We start from the raw sequence: 18,708 nt of genomic DNA on the forward strand, positions 1-18,708 counted from the left end.
CTCTTCCCAGAAGGACTGCAAACACCATGTGGTTGTATGCGCATAGGATGTGGCCTGAAAATGTTCTGTTGATTCGGGGAGACTGAGATCTGGGAATCCTATATGTAACAGTTCAGATAAACAGAAATGTTTTTCTTTGGCTGTTGTTCCTGAAGTCATTTAATTGAGACTTGTTGACTGTTGATCCATATGTATTGAGATTACAATAAAACATAATGGACAAGTTTCTCTTTCCCCAGGCTCACAGGATTGGCATTTTATTTCTTGGGAGTAATAAATCACAGTCTTGGATTTGGGAAAATAATCTAGGATCTGGATGGCAGCTGATTTATCAGGAAGAAAAGCGTAACCCAGAGTGGGATGGCAGTAGCTCACTGGGAGAATAGCGATTGCCGTTTTACATATTGAGTAAGGCAGGTTCCCTTTCTCACTTTCTGAGTCCAGTCCGACAGCCAGATGGATCCGAATCCCTCACCAGAGTGTTCATATTTTCCTTTTCAATGGCACCTTCTTTTGTTTTTTGTGTGTGACAACTCTAACCGCTCTATTTATCTCTTTAATTTAATTTGCTCTGTGACATCAAGCTTTAATTTTCTCATGGTTGTGTTGCTTCTTTTTAAGCACCCACGGCGTGAGACGCATTGGATAAAAGAGAGAAGATGCACTCCTCGGCGTCCCCGGACTCACACATTGGAAGTGGTAGGACAGGCAAAATATGCTGTAATTGGCATTGGGTAGTCCTGCTTTTTCCCCTTTCCACCTTTTAAAGAAACTTCATCTGTCTGAACAAGCCTGAGAACTTCTCTAGATCAAAGGTGTCAAAAACCAGGAGAGTTTGGAACAAGTGTCAGAGAGTAAGCAAAGGACTCTCAGAGCTGTGGCTCTGCTCCTAGCCTGACCCCCTGCCACACCCGAGCAGACTCACTCTCGGACTCCTCAGCAGCCACCTGCATCCCCCCCACCATCCAGGAGCCAAAGGGCTCTTCCCCACTCCTCCCACCGCCTCTTGCCTGCCACTTCCCACGCCAAAAGACTGCAAACCCTGTGGAAAAAAAAAAAAAAGAGGTTTTTCTCGGGTTCTGGTCTGCTTGGACTCACAGTCTTTGGGAGCCCCTGAACAAGGGGATGTCCAGACAGGTGAGGACCCAGCTCTTGGTGTCCCTCTGAGTCACCGCCAATTCCCCCTTTTTGTCTTTTCCACATATCCCACTAGAATCTTCTCCTCCCCACCCCCAAGCCCCATCACTGAAGCCCTCACGTGCCCAGGGACTGCAGAGGGACACCCGGCCATCGGACTGGGCGGGACAGCTCTATGTGTGTGCACTTTATGCTGCGTGTGTAGGAGTGGAGGGGTTATAAACAGGGAGTAAATCATCCCCCCCTCTCTCAGCCTCCTAATCCCCGACCCCTGTCCCCCATCACTCTATGGTTCCCTGAGGCACAAAGCGCTCGCACCTGTCCCTGGCAATTAGTGCTTGGCTCAGGTCAGAAGAGAGCCCTCCTCACACTGTCCTTGCACCTGCACCGCGAAGCTTCAAAGTTGCGGAACACAGCCTCGGGGAGTGGAGGCTCTCCCTTGGGGGAGAGGTGAATGGGCTCAGGCAAGAGGAGGAGGAGGCGGAGCAGAGGAGGGAGAAGGGTAGGAGGCGGGGATCAGCTGCCCGGGGAAGCAAGGAGCAAGGTGCCTCCCCACTGCCTGAGCCCGCGCGGCTCTGGGGACGCACTAGGCAGCCAATGGCTGTGCAGAGTTGTACAGCAGATGGCGTCCGACTGCGCCGTTCCTTCCTCATCGCTCTCCTCCTCCTCCTCTTGCTTCAGTGCTGAGGAGCCAGAGTCGCCACAGGGTTGCCAGACGCTGGAATGGGTGGTCTCCCGACACACACCACCATCTTTCTTGCGCTTGGGAAGCTCGGGGCTAGGTGGCTCCCAGAGGCTGCGGCAGCTCAGGCAGGGCGGGTGAGTGCGCGTGCTGCGCGGGGAGCGGGGATGCCCGGCTCCTGGCCAGCAGGGGCGATCTGTGGCAGCGACTAGGGTGGAGGGTGCGCCGCGGGCACAGACTTTGCCTAGTCTTCCCTGGGTAGCCTGCCTTACCCCTGCTCCCAGCCAGACGCAGGAACTTGCTAGCAGAGCTTCTTAGGCGCTTCTGTCAGCCAGAGGCAGGGGGCTACGGGAAGGATGGGCTGCCGGGGGCGCAGAGCCCAGAGCCCCAGGTTGGGGAGAGGAAATACCCCACGTTGAGCCTTGGGCACCGACCTCAGGCAAGGGGACTGAGTCATCGGTCTGCGGTGGCAAGAGCTCTGCTCCCTCCACTTCCAGCTCGCTTAGGCGGGTAATGAAGAAGGGAGTCTGGGTCCCCCATCCTGAACGGAGAACCTCGGAGCCCAGGATCCGAGGGCTGGGAGTTCTGCGGGCTTTGGCGTTTGCAAACAGGTTGAGGGTTCCCTCTCCGGAGCGGGACTGCGTATCTGCGAGTGGGCTTTCTGTGCCCCTGGAGGAGAGCTGAGCTAGCCAAGAAGTTTTGCAGCTTCCCCTCATTTATCTGTGGAATGTCAGGAGGCTGCAGCAACAGTTTACATTTCCACTGTCCCTGCGGGGGGCGAGGGGCGAGTTGGGGAGAATGGGATTCCTGTCTAGAGTGACACTGCACTGTTTATCAAGAGAAAACTGAGAGCAGAGAGTGAGAGTGAGGGGGAAGGAGGACACGGATAATTCTGAAGCATTACCCATAGGTTCTTGTTACCTTTTCTTTCGAACATCTTGGGTAGTATTATAGTTATTTGAATATGCAAGTAAAACCTCCACTTTTGGAAGTCTGCTTAGTTTGAGTCTTGAAGTTGGAAAGCTTGGGGTGAGTGTTCGGGTGGGGGCGCATTAAGCACTCTCAATCTCTTTCTGAAACAAAGCGGGGGGACTTTATTTTGGGCGAAGGGCAAGTGATCTGATGGTATTCTCTCTCTCTTTTTTTTTAACCATCATTCAGAGCATCCATTAAGAGATACTACAGTTCAGTTCCATCAGTATGGTCAAGGTAGTGTTCGACTAAGATTATGTTATTTGGAAGACTCTTGGGTTATTTGGTGTTCTGTTCATTGCCAGGGTGGTCTGCTAGTAGCCTGCAATTTTCCATCTTTACGTGCATTTGTGCTCTTGTGACAACCGGGCTGGAGGAGCCTTTTTGGTGTTTTCCAGGAGTGTACCTGTGGGTGCTCTGTTATGAAAGTGGTGACCCATGCAGGCTGGGTGCATGTCAACCCGGCTGTGGGGGCAGTGTGTTTGTGTGCACACAGGGGCATCTGGAGTGTCCCTTTGACAGGCAATATTTGGTTGTCAGAGTGATGCATTTATCTCCCAGGCAGTGTCAGGGCAGTCTGGGATTTTGGGGTAACTGGGTGGCAGTGATCTCCAGGGAAGCCTTTCTGTGTTCTAGATATACTACAGATATTTGTTTGTTTGTTTGTTAAGGCTTCGTGAAAGCTATTTAGGATGTTACTAACCAAATCGAGGAGCCCTATCCAGCTGGTGAATGAAAAAGCTCATATATTTGTGGGTTGAAATCTACATAAAGTCCCTGTCTTGAACCTTTGCTTTGATGTACCACTGTTTTTAAACCTCTGTGCCATTAATACCAGGAGCCTTCTTTCAAAACTTAATGTGGCCAGTTTTCTAATTTCTGTGGGTAGATAAACCAACTGAGTAGATTCCTTGGAACTGACTTCCTACTTTGCCTGGGTATTGTCTATTTTTCTCACGTACTAGCTGGGAGTTGAGGACTGGGAACTGTTCATGCAAATTTAAGAATTATAAAGACCATTCTCCTGTCCGTATTACAACACACACAGATGCAATCGTTGAGTTTACAAATGTGGGATAGGCTTGCACATTAGCACAGACAGTTCCAGCAGCGCTGACACCTACAAACCATTCAACTTTCTGAAGACTGGAGAGTAATCCCTGATAAGTGCTTGGAGATGTGTGATCCAGGAAAGGACTGCCTGCTCCTGGTGGACTTTGATAGTCCATTTTGAGGATTCATAACAAGGGGATTACTTTATATCTACTTTAGTATTTAAATTGATACTTGAAAAATTATCTTTACAATGTTTCTTAATCCTCTGTCATCCCATACCCCATTGTTTTTTATCAAAGTTTTTGCTTGTTAAAGAATTGAAGGGCTAAGAAAACAGAAAGACTGTTAGGTGGACATTAATTACTGATCATAATAACATTATAAACACAGACTCTACAGTTCTGAGGGTCGACATTAATTAAATGGCAAGTAAAGGTTCCTTTCTGTTCTGTGCTGAGTGTGCCTTTTGGGAGAAAGAAGGTAAAGAATTAAAGAAAAACGGCATGACTAAAATTTACTTTACCAGGAAGGCTATTAAGACCTTGTCTACTTGCTGCAGATCCTATTTCTAAAGGAGTAATACTTTTATAGATATTTGTTTAAAAAAGTTTGTCTTTAAATAACAGACTGAAAAAGCAGGATAAAAAATTAGAAGCTAAGTTAGTAGAAGAGGATTGTCCAAACCTCCCCAAACTCCAAAGTATGTCAATTCATTTTAATTATACTTTACACACTGAGGCTGGAGTCATATGATTTCTTCAAAGAAAAAAATCTTGCCCAAACTACAATTTTGCTGTTCTGTACACATTTATAAAGCTTAGGCATCAAAGTAATAACACCATTTCAAAAGTTTGAATAGAATGATGAAGAATAGTTGACTGGTCCTATTGAGTTAAGAGTCAAAATGACAAATGATACAATATATTAAATACACGATCAAGACAAACAGATTAAAAGATTCTAAGTGGAGATAACTCTACTACTTGGAGAAAAGAACAGCACTGTTAACAACACAGCTTCGGAGACGCTCTGCAGAAGAAGTGTGAAGGATGGGTCTTTGACTAACTGGAAGGTATTTCAGTATTAGAAGCCCTTTACATAAGCTACTTAGATGTGCTTTTGGGTTTTTTAGAAAATGAATTACACATAAGTGCTTTATGTTTTTAAAAGAAGACTTTCTGCACTACATAACTATAAAAGAAAAAGGTGAATTCACTTTTAACACCAGGTAGCTTCCTAAATATAACACAGTTCCTTAATTTAGAGCTGTTAACAGGATTAATATCTAAGTGATAATTAACATCTTAAACCTGTGAAAGTAGATGGGTTTTTAAAATCCACTTTTCCTTTTAGAAATTGTGAGTTTGAATGGGATTGGTCTTGTAGCCGATGTGAAGCCCGTGGTGCCCTTGCTCCAAGATGTTAAACATTTTACTCACCCTTTAAAATTTCTCCATTAACTGGGGTTATTTTATTGGTGTTTTTTACTAGCATTTTCATGGGCAGTTTTACATAGCCCACAGTAGCTATTGATGAAAGGAAGCAAGGAAGATTAGGCGCAGTTACCTGTCAGCTTGTATGTAGCTCTCGACTGAGGAGGCGATAGGGATCGCAGTCACTGAATTCCTGTGACTGGGCTTTCATTCCGAGCCATGTTGCCTGGAGTGGGCCAGTTGTACAAAATATGAATACTTAGTTATGTTTCAGTTGTAATCCACCTATGATTTGTTGTGATCATTCTATACCTACGAGATCAAGCAACTCATTTGAAGAGGAAACTGGATATTAGTGAAATCCAATTGCCCCATGTCTTTTGATTGACTTCTAGAATCAACGCTGTAGAATGGAGTTCCATTGCTGGTAGGGGCTCGGAGTTATTGCAGGGGCGGACAGGTCAATCAATGCAAGCTTGGTTTGTAAGCTGAACAGTTAAGTCATCCAGTGCATATAATACCTCTTCTATATTTTAAGAGTTTGTGTACATGCTTTTGTGATGAATAAAACACATTACATTGAAAAATGTCGCTATTCATACTAGCTTTTGGTCACTAGATATTTTTGCAATTAATGGATTCTAAAAGTACAACTCTTCTGCGATGTAGAAATCTGTAGAATTTTTTGAAGTTAAAATAAAAGAGGTCCTCATATCAGAAAAGGTTGGGTACTGACCTGGATGTGAGGACCTGTAAAAATGTGGAAATGTTTCTATGTGGAACAAAAGGCTATCATTGTTGAACTTAGGTGTTTTGCAGCAAGGGACACGATGCTTGCTTTTGATTTTGCCTCTCGAGGCATACTTTAATTATGAACCTCTTGTAATTAAATATGCTGCAGCTAAAAACAGAATCCTAAATAACTAACGCACAAAGAATTCTTCAGTGCCTTGACTGGAGAGGAGCTCTTTGCTGTGTTCATTTGCCTACGCAAGGGTTGGCTGCGGATTTGTGCCCTACTGTTGTGTTAGAGAACAGCTCATTGCTTCTCAGAGTCACAGTGTTGAGAAAAGTACTCAGCTTTGTGGCACCATCACCGTGATCTTAGACTGTCGTTTTGTAGTGATGCATATTTTAATTTTTTTCAGGTGCTTATTTTTTTAAAGCATACCATGTTGTACACGAATGAAAGATTTTAATTATAGTAAGACTAAGGCTTGCGGTAATCTCTCTTTGCAGAGTTTGCTTCTGGGCTCTCCTCTATTGATTTTGGCATTTCGTGCTTATGTTAGACATATTCAGGGTGATTTGGCCAGTGTGCACTGATACAGCCTTACTGGTTATACAAATATTGAAATACTTCTGTACCAGTAGGTAAACAGGTGCTGTTCTAAGCCTCCTGAAGGCCCTTCTGGCCACTCCCCTGATACTTCTTAGATCATTTTTTGTTACAGCTACATGGTGTGACAGGCGGGCCTTGGGACTTGCTCCAGGGCTGTTTTTGGAATGTGTTTTAATTGGTTGGTGCTTGAGCCCCACCACTTGGTATATTATCCCTTGATATTTTTACCCGTAACATGAATGAATGCAACTATTGGCATTATCAAGTAGTTTAACTTTAAATTTTAATTTTTTTATGTCTAATATTTATATCTGTCAAAACAATATTATTTGCATATACTTATATTACTAAAGAGCTCCATGTTACCTAGATACTTTTTAGTTATTGATTCATTTAAAGCCACTCTATCTTCAATTTCCTTTGTTTTTCCCCCAAACATAACCTAACCATACTAAGTCACAATGGAAAGGAATAGAGCTAATTTCTAACCTAGGTCATATGGCAGAACTATATACATCTTCCTAGACCATGGCTGTCTCAGAACACTTAATTAAAACATATGTGTATGGGAGTAAACAAGCTCTTTTCTTTTGGGGGGAAAAGTAATTATTTGTTTCTCTCTCCATTTCTAGACTTCAGAATTAACTCAATTTATTTGTATCTAGCTTCATTCATTTTTGTGATTGACTATTGTTAATAGGGCTTCGTTTCACCTGAATTGACCCATTCAATGAACTGGAATATCTTCTGGCCGATCATGGAGGAGAAGGGGATGTTGAAGACTTTGTAGGCCCTTAAAGGAATGATCCTCGGTTGTTTCTTTTGGATCTCTTCTAGCTAAAATGAACACAAACCCCGTTAGATGGGCCCTAAAAAATAGAACTGATGTTTTTCTTCTTTCTTAAACAGAAAAAAAAATAGTGTTCCAGATTCTACATCAGATTTACTTATGTCAGCCATTAACTTCCTTTTACCCACTTTCTTCTTCCAAGAAGCCCCTCTCCTTTAAGTCACTCACAAGACCCACACCTATTTTAAAAGGCCCATGATGGTGTCTGTGTTGGGCCCCCAGCTTCTAGTTATCCAAATTCTATCTTAGTCAAGACCCAGTTTTAATTGTACTTCCACTGAACTTTGTCTGATTGTGCCAATTCACACGGCCTTCTCTCTATCTGAACTCAGGTGGTAAATTATAATTTTAATGTTTGATTGAATCTATTTTCTCATTAGAATCTATTTGTAGAGTTCTGATAGTAGAGGATTTGAATGAGAAAGGGCATCATTCTCTACTGAGAATTCACAGGAAAATGTTTGAGAGGGGAATTTGATGAGGAGCAGGGGCCTGGGTGAGAAGAGCCCCTTGAGGATTTCCAAGGCAAGACTCAGCAATAGCCAGGTAGGCAGCAAGAGTGACTGCCAATTATTGATGACCATGTCGTGCTCCCGTACCAGGTTAGGTGCATTAGAATCAGGATGTCCAATCCTCATAATAATGTTGCAGAATGTGTCCTATTATTCAGTCCCATTTTTCATACTAGGAAACAGAGGCTGAGGCACCTGGCATAAGGCCAGTGCAGCTGGTTAACTACAGAGCCAAGATTTACATTCCAGCATGTAGGCTGCCAGGCCCATTTTGCTTCTAATACACCAGACTGCTCTAGAGACTGAAGTTTGGGTTGTCAAATTTAGTCTTACCCTCTGCTAGAATTCTTTCTCCCAAATGCAAGAGCGCACGTGGGTACTCACACGTGTACACGCACACACACTCACTCACTCACTGACAGAGCTTCACACACAATGGAGATGACTCACTGGCAGAGTATTGCTGAATCACTTTTTCCTGGAAGTAGAAGTGTCATTTGATAATATGGAAAAAGACTGCATTTTGATTTGGCGCAGACCTTAAGCATGAAGATTATAATATCTTAGATTTGTAAAGAGCTTGAGACATTTGTATTTATATAAAAATGTTGGCTTCCTGAGGAATCACTGGAATTCATAAAATCCAGACATACTTAGGAAAGCCACATCATATTCCTTTTCACTAATGGCTTATCATTAAGACAGTACTGTTCTGCTGAATATGCATAGCATTCACTTTTGAAATTAGCCCACAAATCAGGAAAAGAGGAAGAGCAGTCTTCGGATGTGAGTGTGCGTAGACTGGTAGTGGCCTCAGTCACTCCCGCGATTGGGTTGAGTGATCTGGTAGGTGGGTGTCCTTGTCTGGCCTCTCTGCTCCATGTGCATTTTGACAGGAAAGTGTCCTTGGTGGAAGGGACAGCTTTACGAAGAAGAGAAAGATGGTTCTTTGGTTAAACATGTATGAGAAATTGTGTTTCTGAAGGTCTGCCTCTTAAAAGTGTTTTGCTAGGTCAGCATGAGGTCTTTTGATATGAACTTCCATAGGAATATATAGTATCCCCATTTCCGATACCAAAGTTTCATAACAGTTTCTATAGAAATATGTTGTTGGAGTATGACCAGTTTCTCTCCTTGCCTCTGATCCAATCATACATAAAGAAGCTCAGAAGATTCAAAATGGTAAAGAGATACTTTTACTCATTTCAGGAATGAAATTCTTCATATTCAGAGCTATCTAGGAATGTGATAGGCTCTCTCAGGGAAACATGTGTTGCCTATCTTTGTGGGTATTTCAACAGAAGGCAAACGAGCACATGTTAGGGTGTTTATTCTACAGAAAGGATGTATGCATTGGATCTTAATAGTAGGCTTATTGAGCATATACTATGTGCCAGATACTGTTCTACATAAAATCCTCTCAAAAAGTTTGGAGTCAATTGTACTATTTTTATTGCCATTTTACAGATGCAGAAATAGTAAGTGACTTGCCCCAAGTGAAGATCTGCCCTCAGGCGGTCTGATTCTAGAGCAGCTTTCTTCAATAGAAATTGAATGTGAGTTGCAAATAAAATTCATATGCTAAATCTTAAATTTTCTATTACCACCATTGAAAAAAGGAAATAAAAATTGAAGTTAAGTTTAATAATATATTTTATTAACCTATCTAGGATATTGTAATTTTAACATGTATTGATTATGAAAGTTATTAATGAGATGTTTTAGATCTTTTTTTTAAAAAAAGATTTTATTTATTTATTTTTAGACAGAGGGGAAAGGAGGAAGAGAAACATCGGTGTGTGGTTGCCTCTCGCACACACCTAACTGGGGGCCTGGCCCGCAGCCCAAGCATGTGCCCTGACTGGGAATCAAACCAGTGACCTTTTGGTTTGCAGGCCTGCACTCAGTCCACTGAGCCACACCAGCCAGGGCTAAATCTTTTTTTTTTGTACTAAGTCTTTGAATCCAGTCTGCATTTAATACTTACAAGAATATCTCAATTCAGACTAGTCTAGTCTCAATGTTCACTAGCCACATGTGGCTGGTGGCTACCCTATGGGACATGCCTAGAACTCACACCATGAGTAATTCCACTCTCCTGGCTTCTGTTGCCGCCAGTTTCCTTCCCAGGCATATATCATCAGTCTTTGCATATGTGATGCCGTTCATCTATTTATTAACTTTGCCCTTAAATACCAGCATGAATAATCTCTTAAATAAAAGACTTAAAACACTGTATGACTTCTCAGGAACACATCTACTTTTAAAACCTACAGGATGGGAAGACTTCTCTGTGTCTTACATGTAAAAATAAACCCCATGTTCCTTTTGTTTGTGAAGATGGAGCACGTCTGCGTTGTTTCCACTTTACGATTACTCGTACACGTTGTGGAACCACCGTGTCCTTCTTGTTTACAGGCTAAATAGGCCCAGTTTCTTTTGTCATTTTTGTTTTGTTTTGTTTTTGGTTTGCTAGTGTGTGTGTGAGGCCTGGTGCGTGTGAAATGGGCATAGCCTAGGATCTGCTTAGCTCTAGCAAAAAATGAGACGAAAACGATAGTCTTTAACTAAGGCTGAACTTAACCAGTTTTTCTCATTTACACTTTTTCTATACCCTTACTGCAATCACTGCAGTAAGAAATGACATGTGGCTCACCAAAGTGATACTTCTGATCAAAATGTGGTAATTTTTTGGTAGGTTTGATTCATTTCCTGGCTGGTAGAATTCTTCTCAGTTATCCGAAGGATTTTTCTCAAGGTGAATTTCTGACAGTAACCGACCCTCTGGGCTGTGGAATACTTCAATTGGAAAAGCAGAATGTGACATGCCTTTATTGTGTTACATATAAAAAGTCCTCTGTTTCTGCTGTAAGTGCAAGCTCTATTCAGCTACCCATGATAGTGTGAAACATTTTAATAATTTCAAGTCTCTGTCTGGAGGTGAGGGACATATCACATGGTTAGCTTAAGTCTGACTTCAGTGGCTCATTAAAACAAAAATATTAAGAACAAGGCATCAGTTGGAAAGAAAGAAAAAACTTGAAACTTCATAGGAAGGAATTTCCTTAGATAGAGTCTAAGGATGTGTCATCTAATATTATATTCACAAATATTAGATATTTTATTTGGATTACTGAGTGGGTGGAATTAAAAAATAATGCTTCTGGACATAGTATATCGCCAGTGCAGCCCTTCTTTCAGGTGTTGTTGTTTTTAATAATGAAGCAGTTTTCACACAGGAAGACAAGTGAAGGAAAGTACAGGATGCATTTGTTTGTAAGCTGTGTGAATACATTCAAAGCGTATTTATGGTGCACCTGCTGTGTCCATGGCACCAAGTGGATGAAAGCTCCAATTTCTAGGAATTTGCAGTCTGACGGGGAGGATGTGACATATACCTTCTCTGCCCTTGGCAAAGCCAAGTCACTTTGTTTATATATGTCTAACTCTCTTCCTAGGTATGGGATTTTACTAAGTAAAAACCGAAAATGCGTCTTATTTATATTAGGATCTTTAGCACCTTGTACAGATAACCAAAATAGGTATGTGTTGGATTAAATGAAAGTGGCACATTAATTTTATTTATACATGTGAATTAAATTATAGCTTTAATGCTGTATTTATTTATAATGGGACCACTTACATAAAAAACTCATTTTAGATAATGAAGATGAATAAAGTCTCATCCCAGCCTCTTTGCTATTTCCTGGCTGGATCTGCTCTGCTGACTCCAGTTAGTGACTCACAGCTTAGCTGCAGTTGGAAAAGATGGTTTTCACCTGCACGAAGGGTGGGCCTCTCTTTTCAGAATGCCAGGGTCATATCAGGATTTAACCTCAGTCACAGACTCCTTCAGTGTACCAGAAAAACCCCTATTTTGTTCTGAGGATGAACAACCTTGACATTCAATAATGCTAACCAATCCTTGCCAGTGTGCATATGACAGGTAGGGAGAAAGGTGGGATAAGAAATATATTTACGTGTGCCTGCATAGGGCTTCCAATGGCTCTTGAAGAATTATGGTGCTTACCAATATCAGGACGAGCGCTTTGTGTCTGTGAGCAAAAGGAGCCAGCTAAAAATTGGCAAGGCTGTATAACTTACAGAGGTGGAGCAGCCTTTGAGTATCTCATCCAGCACATAGAATGCGCTGCGTTGCTAGTTTGGCTATTTGATCAGCTACAGAAAAGTTGGTGTGTAGACAAGTGAGGGCATCAGATCATTAGGAAGACCTTTCTTTGTCATTTTATAGGCGAGGGATTCAATATACTTTGGTAGATTGAAATGATTCTTTTTAGCCTACCGTGTTCCTCAAGGATCATTTAGCCAGTGGTTGTGTCCTGCCTTTCTGTGGTATGCAATGCACTGTGCTTGGCCCAGTGGGGTGTGCAGCCGTTCCGGAGAATTGGCCTTACCCTTCAGGATTTCCCATGGAGTTCATATGGAAGGAGGGGACAAAAAAGGAGGATGCTTCAAAGATAAAAATGGCAACTGCGGAGTTTTATTGATTAGTAGATTCAGCATGGGAAGGAAGACACTGGGCTCCCTGTCAACCTGTTGGTTTTTTTTTATCGTTTTCCCACCATTGTTTCTGAGTCTATGTTATGTATGCTAGTCTTTAAGACTGGTTATTTATATTCCCTTTAATATAAAATTTTATGTCATATAGTGTTTTGAAGTCCATGCCTTATGAATCCTCTTCAAGATTCATTGAAAACAACCAAAACAACAACAAACTCTCCTACAGCTTGGCAATATGGGTAGATTGGCTCATCACTGGTTTACTTGTCGGCCTAGAACTTTATCTCATTCTCAAATGCTGTGTTTTGAAAACTTGTGATGCTCACGGTATAAATAAAGTGAGACCCAAATCCTTATAATCTAAGGTAAACAGCTTGTCCTGGCATGTGTCACTGTGTGGCAGGGAAATGTACACAGAGACAGAATTATCCATTGATTTGGCAACAGGGTTGGCAAGCATAGATGCTTGGTAAATACCTACAAGATAAAAGCATCTGAAATAGCAAAGTAGTCAGCCAGCCCCAAGAATTGAAAGCTAAGAGATGCTCAGAATAGTATGAAATCATTCATGCTGTGAAGGCTTAAGATGGGAACGTAGAATGATGGAAATCTGTAGGGTGCATGCGTGAGCATCCCCCCAAAGAAAACATACACATATTTGAATGATAGGAAGTGATAGCAAATGCAAGATGAGAAATGACAGGAAAAGAGGAACAGTGGAAGGAAATTATTCAACTGAAAGGAGAAAAGTATTCTCAGCTGTTGGGACTAGAAGTGTTTGAAAATGTCATTCCATTGAAACCAAGAGATGAGCCGATTATGAGGGAGTAGAGGAAAAGCCTTGGGAAAGAACACATACTGCCTCAGAGGTTGAGATGGTTGCAAAGGTGGGAGAAATATGCGTAACTCAGTCAGATTATGCATTTTCATGGATGTAGAGAAACTTTATAACAAGAGCAAAAACAAATGGGAGAGAAATGAGGCAGTGGGTGATACGGTGAAATTTAATGCTAGGTATAATGTACCGTTAGAAGTTCATGTAGAATATGCAAGCCCCAGTCTTTCCCATTTAAAATAAAGAATCTGCTCTTGACTCTTCTCCTGCTCACATCCCTATCTCTTGCCTTACTTTCCCTAACTAGTAGAATTTGTCACACTCACCACCATGCAGTTATTCTTCACATTACCCAGCCTGGATTCTGCCCCGCGCTGCTCCAACTGGAATAGTTCGTGCCAAAGTCACAGATTACTTCCCAGTTGTCAAGTCCAGCGGATAGTTTCCAATCTCTTTTTATTGTGATGATTAAAAGAAGAATTTTAGTATATTAGAGAAGCCAAGAATGGATTGGCATAATTCCCATGATCTTGCCATTTTGATTCTCTCTTTAAAAGCTGCCAAAATAACTACTGAAGATGTAGACAAGCAAAATGGGCAATTTTGGACTGAATGTAAACTGGAAAAGATTGAAGTGTATGGCACTTCGCCAAAAAGAATAGCTCCAACATAAAGTTGAAATTGGAGTGTCAGCCTTTAGAAATTGAGCAAGTCATGGGTAAGCAAAAGAAAATTTAATTAGGATTTGTTAGTAGAAAATATAACAATCCTTTAAAAAAGATACCATTTTCTCCATAGGGGTTGAAGGCAAATGTTGCTTAGTACCCAGACATGTTCTTCTTCCCAGAAGACTTTGATGCCTAAAGCAGAAGTCAAAAGGGGCAAAGTTTTAAGGAATGCATAAAGATGAACCTACACACTCAGTTACAGATGCCTTTATGAGCCCCAAACTTATTGATCCATAGTGTGGAGAAAATAAAGGGTATGCTTGTAGAATATTCTGGTTGACAGCATTACCATTGAAATCACCTTTCAAAGAACACTCAGTCCCCTATCTAATAATTGCTGGTGGGTAAGGTTTCCTAATTAAATTCAAAGATTTCTGTTTTCAGACCCTAGGTCTATTTCATATTTACCTTTTCCTTATCTTTTTTATTTGTTCAGAAACTGCCACTTTAAGAAAATTCAAGAGAGAGGAGAGATGGAATGGCATCAATGCTAGGTTAGTCCTTTTAAAAGAGAAAAGATGCACTAATGCCACTCTGGCTACCAGGAGCAGACAGACATTTATGAAACACCTGCCCCGGTCCTTTACATCATCTCTAGGGTCAGTGAGAAGTTCTGAGCGCTCAGACACTCTGCAGGGAAACTTGTCTACAGGAAAAGAATGCGTCAGCTCATTTTTAAAAAAGACTCAGGCAATCAAGTCATCCCCAAAGTACCCTTTCAAATCCAACAAGTCAAGCAAAACTGTGGTTAATGATATGCTTGTGTTTGTCAGAGCTGACATTATGGCATTGAGTAAAATTTATGATACATTAGAGTTTACATTAGAGATTTATTTTTGTGCTATGTGTAGACTTGAGCACACTGGATTTTATTACATAATTTCTACATAATTATGATCCTATTTTGGGGACATGTGTTAAGTGGTTATCAGAACATAGTGTAATTTTTGTTTTGTGATATGTTATCAAATATAACATATGTTTTGTGATATGTTATCATATGCATCTAAATATGTGTGCATATAGAGTTTGTGTGTGTCCATTTGTGCACACGTGTGTGTAATTCTTTAAAATGGCAAGCCCTTGATCAGGAAAACAATCTCTACTTATAATTTATAACATTATTCCTCTGGGAAATATCATCCAAGTTGTGACCCAGTTTCTCAGTATACATTAGAGCAGAAAGAAAAGTGTCTTTGTTGGCAAGTGACATTAATATAAATATTGTTATATTGTGGCTTAATTTATGTTCTGGATTTTCTCTTCATATGAGTATTGTAACTTCTTTAAGGTCCCAAATCTTCTACTATATTTGGATTCTCTTCATTATGCTGAGCAAATTACGGTATATATATAATAGGAGCTAATTTAAGCATTTCTTAAATGAATCATATTAGTGTGAGTGAAAAAACTTGGACACCTAATTGAATACAGGTTAATATTGCTTTGATGAGTTAGCATTCCTTTAGGAACTTAGAATATTCTCAGAAACACTAAGAAAATCAATTACCATTGAATAGCACTATAAATTTTGTTTATTTAGGTTTTCTGAGGTTTTAGACACATAATAAATGAGATTTTACTATAAATAAAAATAGATATGCATGCTCATAGATTCATTCAGCATATAAGAGTCCTTTGGAAGAATGAGAACAGACTGGCTATTGATGCAAATGGTGCCAGTCCTATGGCAGGACTGATGTCAGACTTGTTGCAAAAGGTTGTGGACTCAGAGTACAATGGAGAAAAATTACAGAAGAACAAAGGAGTCTGGTCTGAATCTAGGTGAAATTTAAAGGCCAGAGTTAAAGGTGTCAATTGGCAAAGGATGCAGACTGGCTGTCCACCACAGATACGTGTGTGTGTGTGTGTATTTGGCCTGTCTCCATTTCTGCGTCCTCAACCCCCACTCCAACTGAATTTGATTTCTTCTATGCAGGGTTGGCAGATTCTACTTTGCCCCAAGGCTCACCCCTATCTAGTGTTTGTGACTGACTTGCTTTTCGTCTTCACTATATATAAAGGATACCCCCTCTCTAAATTATTCCTTGCAGTAGTGGAAATCACCTTACAAAGTCTGTCATATAAGTTTCTCTCAAATACTTAATTTTTGAATACATATTTAAACAAACCTTTTAGATTCTTGGTCCAAAATCTGAACTCTTTGGTCCAGCATTTATATCCACCAGGCACTTACTGCTTCCCATATTCTTCATTGAAAAATCCTGGTGGCAGTTTGTTAGGGTCCCCCAAAGTTCCTGAGTCCACAGAGGTATAAAACAGGTCTATATTTCCACCTGTAGTTGAAGAGATAAATATTTAGTAGAAGGGATAGCCATAGTGAAGATAAACATTGATGCCACTAGTTCATATAAAGAGTATACATAAAATGCTTCATGAAATGTGTGAGCAATTATTTAAAATCACTATACGATTTCATGTTACGTGATTTTAAATTTGCACGTATAACAGGATTAATAACAAATTTTTACAAGTAGGTGTTCTCAATTTCATATTTATATGAGACGGGGGAGAGGGAGGGAAGGAGGGAGGGAGAAGATATCATTCAAGTTGACCCCCCAAAAATTATTTTGCATTTTATCATTGGGAATATGGGGTCTTGCATTATGTCTGGCCAACTTATCATTCCTTGGAGACTTGTCCAGGTGCCCAGCATCCCCTGGTTAGTTCACTGTGGCCCCCCCCACTACTCCCCACATCTGGCAGATTCCACACGGAGGCCCTGTCTACAGCTCTAGTTCTCTGGCCTCCTCCCAGGCTACTCTTCCTGCCTGGCGCACCTCCAGTTCCTTGTACTTATGCCCTACTCATTGTCTCCAGGGCAGAGGCCCTGCCCCGAGGCCGCTTTTATTTTAGTACATGTTTTTATGGAACCATTGCCCTTTCCTCCCAAATACAGTCAGTTTTGCTATAATGCAGCATATGCATTTTAAAAATCACCAAGTCATGCAAAATGCCACCATAAAACCACAGGGCTGACTTCTGGTCAAGATGGAGGCATAGGTAGACACACTTTGCTTCCTTGTGCAACCATAGAAAGACTTAAAACCAGATCTCAAAACTAATTTCACCCAGAACCATCAGAAAATCGAGTTGCATGGAAGTCTGACAAAAAAGCATTTAAAGAAGACACATTCACCCAGACGGGTAGGAGGGGCAGAGTTGTGGAGATGGGCTGAGAGGTGGCGGGAGAATGGATGGGAGGGATACCTTTGGAGCAAGCTATCCCAGCCCCAGGTTGCACAGCCCAGGTTCCAGCGCCAGGAAGATAGATCCCCATTACCTCTGCCAGTGAAAACCAGTGGGCATTGGGGCAGCAGAAGAAACTGTCAGATTTTTGCTGTTTAAAGGGGTGGCATGGTCCTAGAATGTATGCAAACCCACCCACTCTGGGATTCACCACTGGGGCAGCAGCTGGAAGGGTGCCAGTTGTGCAGGGAAAGGGGGTGGAGTCCTGGAAATGGGGCTAGTTCCCGGTGAACAGCCAGAAGGCAGGCAGGGGCATTGTCGGCTTTCCCAGCCCTCCCTATACAGCCACGAAGTGGTGAAACAGGTTCCCTGGCCTGGCAATTACCTAATGCTCCTCCCCCCCACAACTTATAGGAGCCTTTCCCACATAGGCCATGCTACTAGGACAGGGAGTAAAAGCAGCTCTACCTAAGACACAGAACAAACACAGGGAGGCTGCTAGAGTGAGGAGACAAAGAAATATGGCCTAAATGAAAGAATAGAACAAAACCCCAGAAAAAGAACTGAGCAAAATGGAAGTAGCCAACTTATCAGATGCAGAGTTCAAACACTGGTTATGAGAATGCTCAGACAACTCCTTGAGTAAGGTAAAAATATGAATGCAGAAATGAAGGTCACACTAACTGAAATACAGAATAATTTACAGGAAACCAACAGAGAAGGGAAAGAATTTGGGATGCAAACCAACAATTTGGAACATAAGGAAGAGATAAACATTCAACTAGAGCAAAAAGAAGAAACAAGAATTCAAAAAAATGAGGAGAGGCTTAGAAACCTTCAGGACATCTCCAAACATTTCAACATCCAAATCATAGGGGCACCAGAAAGAGAAGAAGAAGAACAAGAATTGAAAAGTTATTTGAAAAAATAATGAAAGAAAACTTCCCTAATTGGACAAAAGAAATAGACATATAAGTCAAGGAAACACTTGTTTGAGTCCCAAATGTGTTGGACTGAAAGAGGGCCACACCAAGACACATCATAATTAAAATGCCAATGGTTAAAGATAAAGAAAGAATCTTAAAAGCAGTGAGAGAAAAGCAGAGAGCTACCTACAAAAGAATTCACATAAGAATATCAGCAAATTTCTTGAAAGAAACTTTGTAGGCTACAAGGGACTGACAAGAAGTATTCAAAGTAATGAAAAGTAAGGACCTATGACCTAGATCACTCTATCCAGCAAAGCTATCATTTAGAATGGAAGGGCAGATAAAGTGCTTTCCATACAAGGTAAAGCTAAAGGAGTTCATCATCACCAAGGCATTATTATAGGAAATGTTAAAGGTACTTATCTAAGAAAAAGAAGGTCAATACCATGAACCTTAAAAAGGTAACAAATTCACAAGTATCAACACGTGAATCTAAAACAT

At 41.3% G+C, this 18,708-nt stretch overlaps 1 protein-coding gene across 3 annotated transcripts in view; it reads left to right on the forward strand.

Moving 5' to 3' along the window:
* The first annotated feature begins 1,813 nt into the window (after positions 1-1,813).
* The window catches only part of THSD7B (thrombospondin type 1 domain containing 7B), an 865,484-nt gene continuing 848,589 nt past the window's right edge, over positions 1,814-18,708 (forward strand). For all 3 annotated transcript variants that reach the window (XM_024569693.3, XM_045203176.2, XM_053918625.1), the window contains exon 1: positions 1,814-1,956. The gene's annotated coding sequence lies outside the window, so the exon portion shown is untranslated. The remainder of the gene's footprint in view (positions 1,957-18,708) is intronic.

The sequence above is a fragment of the Desmodus rotundus genome, chromosome 2 (assembly GCF_022682495.2).
Source record: "Desmodus rotundus isolate HL8 chromosome 2, HLdesRot8A.1, whole genome shotgun sequence".
Classification (NCBI taxonomy): Eukaryota; Metazoa; Chordata; class Mammalia; order Chiroptera; family Phyllostomidae; genus Desmodus; species Desmodus rotundus.